This window comes from Chenopodium album, chromosome 9 (assembly GCF_948465745.1).
Source record: "Chenopodium album chromosome 9, dcCheAlbu1.1, whole genome shotgun sequence".
Classification (NCBI taxonomy): domain Eukaryota; kingdom Viridiplantae; phylum Streptophyta; class Magnoliopsida; order Caryophyllales; family Amaranthaceae; genus Chenopodium; species Chenopodium album.
The window spans coordinates 25,899,162-25,913,812 of NC_137842.1; the positions used below are offsets into that span (position 1 = coordinate 25,899,162).

General features: G+C 39.6%; 1 non-coding gene across 1 annotated transcript; it reads right to left on the reverse strand.

The window, feature by feature from the left end:
- Positions 1–2,327: 2,327 nt before the first annotated feature.
- Positions 2,328–2,434, reverse strand: LOC145560945 (small nucleolar RNA R71). Its single transcript, XR_014093536.1, has one exon. It is a non-coding gene; the product is annotated as a small nucleolar RNA R71 (small nucleolar RNA).
- Between the last annotated feature and the right edge of the window lie 12,217 nt (positions 2,435–14,651).

The following is a 14,651-nucleotide window of genomic DNA, read 5'->3' on the forward strand; positions in this document are numbered from 1 at the left end:
AAGCAACATAATCATAATATCTATAACAATTATAATCAAAATAACAATCATAATTAAAAAAATCATATTAAAGCATAATATTAACAATCATAATCATGTTAAAACATAACATTATTAGAAAGATCCTAGGCATGATACTAACAAGATTAATAACAAACCCTAGCATGTCACTAAACATAGAAATCAAAGCTTTTTCCCTAACATGATATTAGGAAAGAAATAGGAAGCATCAAAATAATCATACTTGATATTAGAAATATTAATTAACCCTAAACATGATACTAGGAAGCAATAAAACATTCTAACATGATTTCTATATCAAAATATCAATGAAACAATTAAATTACTTACTTCGATGCCTCGTATCTCTTTCTAATAATAAAATACACGCGTTAGTAAATTCAAGGAAAAATATTAATCAAACAATTAAATTAAATAATTAAAATAGGGATTTGGTACCAAAACCTCATAAATATCAAACATTTCACGTCTAGGGCGAAGGAAACTTCAAACTTGGCTAGGTATGTCTAGAACTAATGTATGAGGAATTTTGTAAAAGGGAAGGTTTAGAAAAAGAATAGAGAAAGAAGGAAAGCTTCTAGCTTTTAGAGAGAGATGATTGTTGTTAATGATTAAAAACGGGGAGATAAGACCCCTATTTATAGAAAAAATAGCACGGAAATGATAGAAAAGAGTTCGAGTCCTATTCAAAATTAAAGACCTCTTGTCGCAAACGACATCAGAATTTTATGTGTCCAATTTATATAGTGTTTTACCCCCGTCCCTTGGTCATAATTAGTAGTGTTTTTTGGCTCTTTAGATCCACTTTTATTACTAATTGGTGTTTTCTAGTGTTTTTGTAGTTTTGTAGGAAATTGCACATTTGGAGCGTTTTCCGGGTTTTTCATGGAGCAACTACGAACATTAAGAGGACACGACCATCTTTGAAGCCCAGGACCGGTTAGAACCGGTGATTAAGGGCTCGGTGTGTGATACCAGGTCATTTGGATTAGTTTAGATATAATTATGCGTGAGTAGTTTAATTTCTACGGTTTATGGGGATCTAATAAATAATATAAAGGAGTAATTTGTGATTGTTGATTATAAATGCTTGATTATTTTCCTATTGATTGATTTAATGCTATGCTATTAGGTTTGGCCAGATTTAATTGTATGAGTTTAGCAATATTGATTCGAGATTCGAGAGATGAGAATTGATGTTTAGGCTTAGTTTCAATAGGCGGACTAATTTATAAATGGTTAAGTCGAGATTCGAGAGATGAGATTTAATACCAGTAAATTAACTTTGTGATTGTAATACGTGGCAAAAGACTTTTATAATCTGATTAATTGATGCATTGATGATTGCTTATTATGATTTACCCTGGAATATTGTTTATTGGTGAACCTATGCCCTAGGTTTTTTCCTTCATTGATTAACCTCTTATTTTACTCCCTTCCTACTCTTACCTTTAATAGTTTAATTACCTTTTTACGATAATTTGTTTACTTGATAATTAAGATTGCTTCTAATTAATTAGGAATAAATTGACTTGTTTCCCTGTGGTTTGACCCTTCTTCCCTATGTACATAGTTAGTGGATTTAGGTTTTATTTTTGATTAGGTGAATAAATTGACTTGTTTCCCTATGGTTCGACCATTTTTTTTTAATTTTCTTATTATTTTTTGTAGCATAAATTATCCCCTCTTGTCTCAGAGAACGTTAGTTCTTTGAGGCAATTCTCATATTTGTCTTTTAGTTCCTTGTTTATGCCCAGGTGTTCCCGATCAGGTTACATCCCATTCGATCCTGAGATCGAGCGCTCGTTTCATAGGCAAAAGAATCTTTATAGACAAATCCTGGCGGGTTATGAGGAAAACAATAATCGAAGAGACCCTCCAACTGATTCTAGTGTCTAAAAAATTCCTTTAGATACAGAATCAGAGATGACGGTTGAAAAGAAGCTCAGTGACTATTCGCAGCCAAAGCTCAAGGATTTTCAACACCTTACTCCCACTCCGGCTCTTGATGGAGTACAATTTGAATCAAGCCCCAATCTATCACCATGATGGAGAGGAAGCAATTTAGTGCAGCTAAGGGTGAATATCCTAATCTTCACATTGCAGATTTCTGCCAATATTGCAACACCATTAGACATGTCGGGGTCACGCAAGACCAAATCAGGGAGATTCTTTTTCCCTTTTCATTATGTGGCAAAGTTAAATTATGGTTTAATGGTTTGAATAGAACTGCACTTGGTATTACTGACTGGGAAACTCTTGTATTGAATTTTTATAATAAATATTACCCTGCATAGGGAACAGTTGTACTAAGAAGTGCTATTCAGAATTTCGCTCAAGAGGACGATGAAACTTTATATGAGGCTTGGGAGAGGTTCAAGGATCTATAGAGAGAATGCCCCCACCACAATCTGGCATAATGGCAATTGATCCAAGCTAAGCTTTCTACAATAGACTTGGAAATTCATCTAGATTAGTTTAAGATTCTGCAGCTAGTGGGAGATTCATGAATTTAAATGTGGTCGATGCCGGACATGTTATCGAAGATATGGAAATACACAATTCCCAATACGGGAATCCGAGAGGGTTTATGAATAAAGGAAAACATAATGTTGATTCCGTATCCTTTTTGCAAGCTCAATTAACATCTATTTGTCAGAAACTAGATAATCTTACTACTACTCCTAACTCTGTAGCTAATGTTTCTGCTGTTGCTAACAATGAAGCTTTATGTGAAAAATGTGGAATTGTAGGGCATTGGGAGCATGATTGTAGGAGTTCCGTGGAACAAGTTAATGCTTTCCAAACCTATAGGCAAAATAACCCATATTCCAACTCTTATAATCCTGGTTTCCAGAACCATCCATATCTTTTTTACCTCAGTACCAATGTACAAAACCCTCCACCTTCACAACAACCACAACAGCAACCTCCACCATAGCAGAAATATTACAATCCTAATTCTGGCCAAAAAAACCAAGCACAACCCTCATCATCTTCGTACCCTGCTATGACAGAAATTAGAGCAATTCTTACCTGCATGTAAAAGCATATGGAGAGTAGGGATGCGCAAATTGATTCAATTATAGCTCATAATAAAATCATGGATAATCAAATTGCACAACTTTCATCTACCCTATAAACCCGTCAGCAGGGAGCTCTAAAATCACAACCAATCCATCCAACAGATCATGCCAATGCAATCACTCTAAGGAGTGGTTCACAATATGATGGACCTTATATGCCAATGGAAGATGGACCAGTTCCTGATCCTTATTCCTCTATACAAAATGCTAATCCTGCTAACCCTGCAGGGCTACAAACAAATACTAACCCTTCTAATGTTTCTTTGTAGGGTAAATCTAAGGATAAGGGAGGAGATGTGCAGAGCCTAGTTATCAAACTACCGTTCCCTAATAGACAATTGAAGAGTAAGTTTGATAAGCAATTCAGTAAGTTCTTGGAGGTTGTGAAAATATGCAGGTAACAGTTCCTTTCACTGATTTAATCACTTAGTTTCCTGCATATGCTAAATTTATGAAAGACATTATGTTTAGGAAAAGGACCTTTAATGAGGTAGAAACTGTAGCTTTTACAGAGGAATTTAGTGCCTTATTGCAAAATAAATCCCCTCTTAAATTAAAGGATCCTGGTAGTGTTTCTATCCTATGTCATATAGGGAATGTTTTTATTGATAAAGCTTTGTGTGATTTGGGTGCCAGTGTCAGTGTTATGCCATCGTCTGTCTGTGCTAAACTTAATATGGGTGATTTAAAAGTTACTAATATAACTTTGCAAATGGAAAATCGTTCTGTAAAATACCCTCTAGGTATTTTAGAGCATGTCCCTGTAAGATTTGGTAAATTTTTTATCCTTATTGATTTTTTAGTTTTAGACATAGCTGAGGATACACAAATTCCCATTATATTAGGTAGGCCTTTCCTCCATACTGCAGGAGCCATTATTGATGTAAAAAATGGTAAACTAACCATTTTGGTTGGTGATGATAATGTTACTTTTAATTTAGGGAAAGTTTTGAAAGGACCTATGCTAGAGGAATATTGTTGTCTTATTGATGTAATTGATATAATGGATGATATTTGTGATGATAGCTTGCCGCAGGTTCTGTCAAGGGATCCCTTGGAGGAAATTCTTTGTGGGAATTTATCTGCCGATAATACAAGCGTATGGGGTAATGAAGTACAAGATATTGAAAGAGCTCTTTCCATAAAATAGTTAGACCCCAAGGAGACAATGAAGGTAGTAAATTTAGTTCAGGAATCGAAACCTGTAGAGGTCAAGAAACCTGGACTAAAACCTCTCCCTTCTCACTTAAAAAATATTTTTCTAGATGAGCAGGAACTATACCCCGTGATCATCAGTATTGCACTTGATGACCTACAAACTTCCAAAATTCTAGGGGTTCTTCAAACTCATAAGAGAGCAATTGGGTACAATATTGATGAACTCAAAGGTAGTAGCCCTGACTTTTGTATGCACAGGATACATTTTGAGGATAACTATAAGCCCTGCATTTAACCTCATAGAAGGTTAAATCCTAATATGCAGGAAGTAGACAAGAAAGAGGTTATGAAATTACTCGATCCAGGTATTATCTATCCTATTTCTGACTCCAAGTGGGTAAGTGCTGTGTAGGTAGTGCCTAAAAAAGGTGGGATGACTGTGATTACAAATGAGAAAAATGAATTAATCCCCACTAGAACTGTAACAGGGTGGCGTATGTGCATTGATTATCGTAGACTAAATATTGCCACTAAAAAGAACCACTTTCCCCTCCCCTTTATAGATAAAATGCTTGAGAGGTTAGCCAACCATAAGTTCTTTTGCTATTTGGATGGGTATTCGGGATTTTTCCAAATTCCAATTCACCCTAAAGATCAGGAAAAGACTACCTTTACATGCCCTTATGGTACTTTTGCATATCGTTGGATGCCTTTTGGTTTATGTAATGCCCCCGCTACCTTTTAACGTTGCATGATGAGCATTTTTTCTGATTTCATAAAGTCTATTATGGAAGTCTTTATGGATGATTTTAGCGTGTATGGTTCTTCATTTGATTCATGTTTAATAAATCTCGCTAAAATTTTAAAACGATGTGAAGAATGCAATTTGGTACTAAACTGGGAGAAATGTCACTTTATGGTGACAAAGGGAGTAGTTCTAGGTCAAATTGTATCTGATAAGGGCATACAAGTAGATAAAGCTAAGACTTCAGTGATTGAGCAATTACCTCCCCCAATTAATGTTTAGGTGTTAGAAGTTTCTTAGGTTAGGGTTTTATCGTCGCTCTATCAAAGATTTTTCTAAAATTGCTAAACCACTGACTCAGCTTTTACTCAAGGATGCCCCTTTTATTTTTACTAACGAGTGTCTTGAGCGTTTCAACAGGATTAAGCAGGCTTTGATATCGGCACCCATCATATGTGCTCCCGATTGAAATCTACCTTTCGAGATTATGTGTGATGCAAGTGACTTTGCACTAGGAGTTGTGCTCAGACAAAGAAAGAACAAAGTTTTGCATGCTATTTATTATGCAATCAAACTTTGGATGAAGCCCAAGTCAACTATGCCACTACGGAGAAGGAGTTTCTTGCTGTCATATATGCTTTAGAAAAATTTAGATCATATCTTGTTAGTTCTAAAGTCATTGTTTTTACTGACCATGCAGCTTTGAAGTACTTGATAGCTAAGGCGGAATCAAAGCCTAGGCTACTCCCTTGGGTTCTTTTGCTCCAAGATTTCAATATTGAGATAAAAGATAAAAAGGGAGCAGAGAACGTAGTGGCATGCCACTTGTCACGTATCAGGTATGATGAGGGTAAGGATTCTCTTCCTATAGATGATTCTTTCCCTGATGACAACCTGTATGCAGTTGTAGAGAAAAACCCTTGGTATGCTGACTTTGCTAATTATTTAGTGGGTGGTACTCTACCTCCTGACTTGTCCTACCAACATAAAAAGAAATTCCTTTCTGATGTTAAACATTATTTTTGGGATGATCCTTTTTTGTTTTGTGAGTGTACAGATGGATTATTTCGCAGGTGTGTTCCCGAATGGGAAGTTCACGGTGTGCTTACTAGTTTCCACAACTCACCATATGGAGGACATCATGGCCCCACCAAAACGGTGGCCAAGATTAATGAGTCAGGTTTCTATTGGCCTACTATGTTTAAGGATGCTAAGATTTGGGGTGTTGATTACATGGGACCGTTCCCTTCTTCAAACGGGAATTGCTATATACTTGTCACCGTTGATTATGTATCCAAGTGTATTAAGGCCATTGCTACTCCTACTAATGATGCCAAGGTGGTCCACAGACTTTTCAAGAATACTATCTTTCTAAGATTTTGGGTGCCTAGAGCTATAATTAGTGACGGAGGATCTCACTTTCATGAGCGAAAGTTAACACCCTCCTCAAAAAGTATGGTGTCTACCACAGGACAGGTTTAGCCTGCCATCCCCAAACTAGTGGCTAAGTTGAAGTTTCCAACCGTGAGATCAAGGCCATTCTAGAGAAAGTGGTGTTAAAATCAAGGAAAGATTGGAGCGATAAGGTGGATGACACCCTTTGGGCATACAGAACTGCGTTTAAGACCCCAATAGATATTACTCCATATAGACTCGTGTATAGTAAAGCATGTCATCTTCTGGTGGACTTAGAATACAAGGCATATCGGGCTATTAAGGAGCTCAATTTGGATGCCATATTAGCGATAGAAAAGAGGTTACTTCAACTTAACCAACTCGATAAGTTTAGGTTGACAACCTATGATAGTGCTGGTATCTACAAGGAGAAGACAACGAGATGGCACGACAAGATGATCCTTCCGAGAGAATTCAAAGATGCTGATAAAGTGTTGTTGTTCAACTCTAGACTTAAACTTTTCCCAGGAAATTTAATTCAAGGTGGTCGGGTCCTTTTATTATCAAAAGGTCTAACAAATTTGGTTTTGTGGAGGTATTCGATGAACATGGTAACAAGTTCAAGGTAAATGGCCAGAGACTCAAGCTATATCATGAGGGGGCTACGATTGGTGTAGTTGAACTACTTCACCTAAGCGGTTCCGGTTCATTTTGAGCTTCAATGTGGTAAGAGGGTCGTGCAAGACCTAGATAAACAAGCGCTTTGCGGGAGCCGACCCGTATTTCTTGCTTTCTAGACTAATTTTTCCTTTATTTTATTTTTATTTTTTTTAGAGAGATGAGGAGAGTGCAATTTTACCTTTCTTAAGTGTTTTTATAAAGGTATTAGATCATAAAGTAAGAAGTTTTAAAGAGAAAAAGTTCGAAGAAAAGAACCATCCGATTTGGGTACGGGCGCGCACCTAAGGGTTCAAATCGAGCAAATATGTGCCCGATCGGGCAAGGAGTCCCGATCGGGTGCGCAATTTGAGTTTTATCGGAGCTTTAATTCGCCCGATCAGGCGCGCAATGAAGGAAGAAAAATCAAGGGAAATTCGCCCGATGGGGCGAAGCTGCCCGATCGAGCGGATTTTTGGAGAAATCGAGTGAAGTAAAAAAGAAATGTCGGGCGAGCAAAATGGCGAAATTCATGTTCGAGTTCGCGCCCGATCGGGCGGAGGTCGCCTGATCGGGCGCGCACTTCAAAATTTAGTAGAACATATCTTCGCCCGATCGGGCGAGGCTCTCCCGATCGGGCGCGTCTATTTGATGGTCGGGCTTAAATTTCTTTTCTCCTCCTTTCTTTTCTTTTTCCTTCTTACTTCTTCTTATTCATTCACACTTTCTCTCCCTAAATCCTCAATTTTCAAACCTTCAAACTCACTTTCCTTTCAAGATCTCCTCAAATTCATCCATTAAAACTCTAAAATTTTCAAATATTCTCCATCCTTACACCTTCCTCTACATTCTCCACTAAATTTCTACCACATTCTCTCAAGATTTCTCAAAACCCTTAGAGAGAGAAAGCTTCAAATCCTACCTTCTACACATAAAATGGCTTCAAAGAGATTAAGACAACAAAGAGGTGAAGGTTCGAGGCAACAACAACAACCTATGGTCGACCCGGAGCTTCAAATTCCGGGATGGGAGGAAGTTGTCATAACCTCAACCAAACAACGAGCTAGGATGCTTAACCTTATCCATAGCCAGGTAATTTCTACTCGATTTGTACATCATCCTACTTTGTCTATGCTAGGAATTGATAAACCGGTAGAGAAATTGTTCAAAGGTATAGAAATGAGTGGATTCTTTCAAATGCATTATGACACCTATGATTATTAGACTTTAGAATTTGTTTCTAGCTTCAATGTTATTAAAACTAATGCTTTGATCACTCATGTCCAATTCCGATTGCTAAACAATGATGTGCGTTTAATTTTAAAAGAATTTGGTAAATTGTTGGAGCTTAAATCGGATAACCCTATTGAATCCTCCCAAGACCTTATTGCCGTAGTCTATAAAAGACTCACCAGGGAGGGTTTACTTAACCTCCAACATGCCAAAGGGACGTGGATTCAACATCCTGTCCCAAATTTTGGCAAAGGTTTGCCGGCCTCACAATCTTTGGGAGGCATGAACCGACAAACGTTAGGAGGGATGAACTTGAATTGTTGGCTTCCTATATGATCCCCAATGCTGAAAAACTGAACATACCACATAGGATAGCCCAACATTTTCATAGGGTGGCCAATGCGGCTGATGGGGGTAGGTCTAGGGCGCCTATCTATTTTGGGGGGGTTGGTGACCAATATAGCAGTGAAACACCTAGGATAAAACCCGACCGAGCATAGGAAAGTGGAGAGTTCTACCCTCATGGACCTAGCATACTTAGGGGGCCTTAACTAGGTGCAACCTATGGGAGGTGAGACTTGGTTGATAGTCCACCGAGAGTCGGGTAGAAGAGATCAAGCCTTAAAGCTACTCAACCCCGCCTTGACCAAATTTGAGAAGGGGAGGCCTTTCTACACTTTATAGTTAGATGGTCAAGGCGAGGTTCAAGAGCCTCACCATTAACCACAACCCCACCATTCACCCCAATACCAACCACCACCCGAACCCTACACATATGGCATACCCACCTCCTCCGTCGATTATAACATCAACCCCCATGCCCCTGATGACTTTTCAGCTTTTAGGAGCCACCTAGACCGTATTGAGAGAGGGCAAGAGATAGTGGAGGGCATAGTGCACAACCTAGACTCTAGGTTAGACACCCTAGATAGGAGGGTTGGCCATGTTGAGAGGAACCTCGAGAGGGGTTTGTACCCCATGTATGACGATTATGCATGCCGAGGGGCTATTCCCCTGAGGCATTAGTTCTCGATTGGTTCTAAATACCCCCAAGGAGGGTATTCAACCCCTGGAGCCTATCGTACTTATGTGGACTACTCTTTAATCCATGGTTATGGGGCTGATGCTCCTTTTGTGGGGATGAGGGGAAATGTAGAAGCTAACTACTTTGCAGATGGTTCGGGCTATGGTGGTGCTGGTACGAGCCAGCGTGGTGCCAGCTCAAGCTATGGAGGAGGCTACTAGAGGATGAATGAGGATGATGACGAGAAGTAGCTTCTCCTAGTTACACTCCGAAGTCAATGAGGGCATTGCTTGATTTGGCGTGGGGGGAGATATCTTGTACATATGGTAACTCTTTCTCTCTTTTATCTATTTATTGCTTTCTAGTATAGATTGTATTGCTTTCTAGTGTAGTTTTTATTGCTTTCCTTTAAGAAAAAATACAAAAAAATTCAAAAATATAAAAAATTCAAAAATACGTTCCAATGAATTGTAAATCATGCATCCCTGTGTCCCATACTTGGAAAATATTGTTTTGATTCTTGGTATATGATAATGAGTTTTGTGAATTTGTTGATCATGATTTGAAGTTCTAAACATGCGTCAATTTTGCCAACTATTTGTGAATATAGTGCTTGACTAGTTGATTTGGTTAGGAAATGTATGATAGTTCCTGGTATGTCAAGGAATTTGAGTATTGGTTTGCAACTATTAGTAATGTTTGTATGGCTCTATATTATGCACATTGAGGAGGACTAAGGCATTTGTTCTCTTAGGTAGCTTTCAGACGATACTGGATACATTTATTTCCTTCTTGCTACCCATGTTGTTGCTTGTGCCCTTTTTATTGATTATTTAGCCACATTACAAGCCTATATGAGCCCCATTGGTTACTAGTCCCAAGCTTGGCTTGGGTTGGCTTGGGGCCGATTACCATTCGGGCCCGAGCTGAGGTCGAGACATCTTCGTTCAATGCTAGGAGGATTCGCCGCTCGACTCTGGCAGCAGCTTTTGATGATGATGCGACCACCCGAGAGCAGCGGGTGCGCATCTTTGTGCTGATTTTGTTGTCAGGGACATTCTCCCCTGACAAGGGTAGTAGGGCACTGCTTTACTACCTTCCTGTTGTCCGCGATCTACCCCGGATCGGGACTTATGACTGGGCTAGCTTGGCCTACGCTGACTTCATTCGTGCACTGAGGGACTCGTGTCGACACCGGTCCTTTGGGACGAATGTTGCTTTGTCCGCCTTTTGGAGGGTCGTAGAGGTAAACATTATTCCCTATAAAGTTTAGCTCTACATTTTAGCTAGCACTTTCTTATAATTTTAACTCCTTTTAGATCTGGTTCCACGAGTACTTCCCTTCTGCTTCGCCGGCGAGACCGTCGCTGCGCGGATTTCCAGTGAGTGCTTCTTGGGGCAGCCGCTGTGTGGGGATGTCCACTGCATATGTCCGAGACTGGATCATCGCGGTACGATTTTTTCTTATTTGTAATTTTCGTGATGCTTTAAGTAGACTCTCGCCTGATTGATGCTCTTTGCAGGAGACTGAGGTTGTGTACCGGCCATGTGTTGGCTTGGTAGTCCCTAGGGTAGCTGCACAGTACTCAGCTGAGCGTCGCTATTTCTTGGGGACTTACGGAGTGATTGCGTACTTCGGAAAGAGGGTTGCTAGACAACATTCCTCTGATGTTTTTGTCGTTCCTGCTCCTCCACCACGTCACAACGTCGCGAGGTTTTTGAGCATGTCAGAGGGATATGGAACCTCTTGGCGATCTTGCACGATCCCCAGCGATGCTATGCGGAGGAGCTACTTCCGTTGTTAGCTCTAGCCCCTGTACCGGCTGAGGATGTGGGGGTAAGATTTTGTTTTGCTTTATTAGGACGATGCTGCTGAGTTCGTGCCACCCTGTATGTCTTTCCATTACCAGGGGACATACGGGCCGATTGAGGAGGAGCGCTTCGTAGAGCGGTCGATTCCTCGCCACCAGACTCAGGTAAGCTTATTTATTTGCAATTTTTGTCCATATATATTATGCATGTTTACTGACTTATTTCTTTTGACAATTCTCAGGCGAGGTGGTTTCGGCGATGGCACGATGTATATATGCCTTCCAGAGCCAGCTCGTCCAGATGAGGAATGCGGCTACCTGCCGTCGGGACGACGCCGTCCCAGAGGTAGTCTTTTTTTCATATGTTTTTACATCACCGCTTCGATTTTGCCTTGTTTCTGATTTAATTCTTTTTGCAGGGTCGGCCTATTGCTTCTCATACCCGCACGAGACCTGAGGTGCGGAGGAATCCGGCGAGATCTAGCTCGAGACGTCGCCGCACTACGTCAGGAGGTAGAGGCGGTCGCTCCGAGGCTGCCCGTGCCGATGTGGCGTAGGCCTCGGGTTCTTCTTCTGAGGGTGCTCACGCTGCACCGGTAGGCCAGGGAAAGGCTGCCTTGGCTTTTAGAGGTGGTGGGATGTACGAGGTTGGATCGTCATCGCAGCAGCCTTTGCAGCCTCAGCCTCAGGTTGATCTTGGGTGGAGTGGACCCACGTTGAGTTTTCCTCCTCCTGCGGAGACTAGGGCTGGAGCCGGAGCTGGTGGAGAGGTGATCGAAGTTTCAATAGGTCGTTGGTTCTACTAACCCTAATCAAATTAACAATTTATAATGCCTAAACTTACACTAAACTAGTTAGTGGCAAGTAAAGGGTCGAACCACTAAGGAAGCTCACTCGTCCAACATCAATATCACTAATGCAAGAGTCAAGAGGGGAAATGTTTTTGTTGATATATTGGATAAAAAGCACTAAAACTACGAATAAGCAAAGATAAAGATGAATAAAATCAATAGAAAATTACGCTAGGGATTCGAGGGTGTCAAACATGACTAGAAAGAGGAGAATAACGGTGATTATCATGAAACATATGCCAAAGAACACAAGGTCCTACCTAAACAATTCATTCTCATGCAATAGTCTAGGCAAATCAATGAAAGAAGTCCATGCTAGTTAGGATCATTCTCATGCATCCTATTAGACACAAGCAAATCAAGAGAATAAAGAAACACAATTCATACAACTCAATTTTAACAACTCATTCTCATGCAATCATTAAAATAGAGGTGATCTTAATCTAGTTCAAATCACTTTCATGCATTTAAACTAGAGGGAAATCAAATAAAGTGTAACAATAATCTCAAGCCATCAAAAATCATATCTTTCATCAATTTAAGGCATGTATTCAATCCAACCATCATCATTAATCCAACATTCAACACATATTTTCCACCCCCTTCCCCTAGCTAAGAAATTAGCCTAGAGAACAGAGATTAAACATAATAGCAAAACAAAAAATAAATTCAAAAAACACAAAACAAAACATGATTAAGAACAATGAAAACAATAATAAATAGATAAACTAAAAGGATAACAAAAATAAGCAACAATAAAGCAAATAAATAAAGCTAAGGGAAAGGATTAGAGATTACTAGAGAGAGGATTAATGAAAGATGAAAACTTGAAGGAATTTCTTGATTGGAAATTAAACTTGACCAAAAATTGATTCCTTGGAAGAAAATTGAGCAATAATCTACTTTATCTCTCTAAAAACTATCTAATCTAACCTTAAGAGAGAGAAGCTCTCCTAAACTAACTAAGAAAATAACATAATGGCCTCCTCCCTAATTACCCCAAAAATGGGTATTTATATACAAGCTATGAAAATAAAAGAAAAGAGAAAATGAAATGGAAAATAAAATAAAACAAACAAAAGAAAAAAAGAAAAAGGAAATAGAAAAGGAAAATAAAAGTAAAATTAAAAGAAATTAAAATCCCAAAAGCCCCAAAATCCCATCAGACCCGATTTCCCCTTCTCTTCTTCCTTAAATTCCCTACTCTTGATTTCATCATCAACATCACCACCACGCATTATCAACGGCTCAAATCGAAACACCATCATCACCGACATCTTCATCAACCAGCAAATCAATCAAGGCCGTTAAATTTTTATTAAAACTCGCGTGAGAAGCTCGTGATTGACCCACAATTGCGCGCCCGCACAGACATCGCACAGAGGTCGCGCAAACTTACTGCCTCGACTCTGAATTTGGACTCCAATTGTGTGCGCCTTCTGACAGGGCTGCGCGGCCGCGGAGGAGGCTTGAGATGGTATGAGTTGCGCGGCTATGAGGTGAGTAATTTGGTGGTGATTTGGGTGGTTGTTGTTGATTGGAGGTGGTAATTGTTGGCAATTTGGTGGCGAAATGGGAGGTGACGGTGGTGTTGGTGGTTTAATTGGGAGGCGTAGCAGGTGTTGCGGGCTGGTCGTTGTTGTGGGGTTGCACGATGGCTGTGGTGTTGGTTGCGGTGATGCTGGGCTGTGAGAACGGCTGATGGTTGGATTGGGGTGATCGGCGGTGGTTGAAATTGGTGCTGTTGGAGTTGTTATTGCAGATTGTTGTTGCAGATGGTGTTGGTGTTTGTTGTTGTAGCTGTTGGTGTTGCGTGGTGGTGTGTTGCTGGTGGGAGCAGGGGAAGTGCAGGGGAGGTTGTGTGTTGTTGCTGTTGTGTTGTGGTGTAGGGTAAGGGGATTGTGTGGTGAAGGATAACAGGGCAGCAGCTAGGGTGTTGCTTGGAAGCTTGTGAATTGTGCTCGAACCTTGGACCCCGAACACAAACTTGACTTTGAAACCCGGAACACCTACAACCAAAAACAACACGAGGGGAAATCGGAAGATAAAATAAAATAAAATAAAATAAGATAAATAAAGTAAAATAAAATAAAATAAAATGCTAAAACTAAAGAAATAATAAAATAAAATAAAATAAAATAAACTAGAAACTAAAAGAAAATAAATAAAATGAGAGAAGCGGGAAATTATTAACTAAAACTACAAAAATAAACTAAAAACTAATAAAAAGGGCAAAAATACACAAAATAAAGATAAAAGACGAGAATAAGAAAATAATAGAAATAAAGGATAAAATGATGAAATTATTAGAAAATAAGCCGGAATACGACTCAATAAACACCCTAAAAGTGACATAAAAGTCACTTATCAAACTCCCCCAAGCTAACCTTTTGCTCGTCCTCGAGCAAATTAACATAAAACACGGGAGAAGGAGAATGATTTATTCAAGCAAAGCTAAGACACTAAAGGAGACAAGAATGTACACTAACTCACTTTCGTAGGAATCACGGTCAATTTTAGCAACTAAAGACAAGCCCTTTAAACCCCTAGATCGCCCTAGAGGACGAGTGTGCTCTCGTGAGGGTGTCCTAAGAGTTTAACCCACAACTCTAAACAAAACCAAGGCAAAACAAAAAGAAAAAGAAAAGCAAAAACAAAAAGCAAGCACAA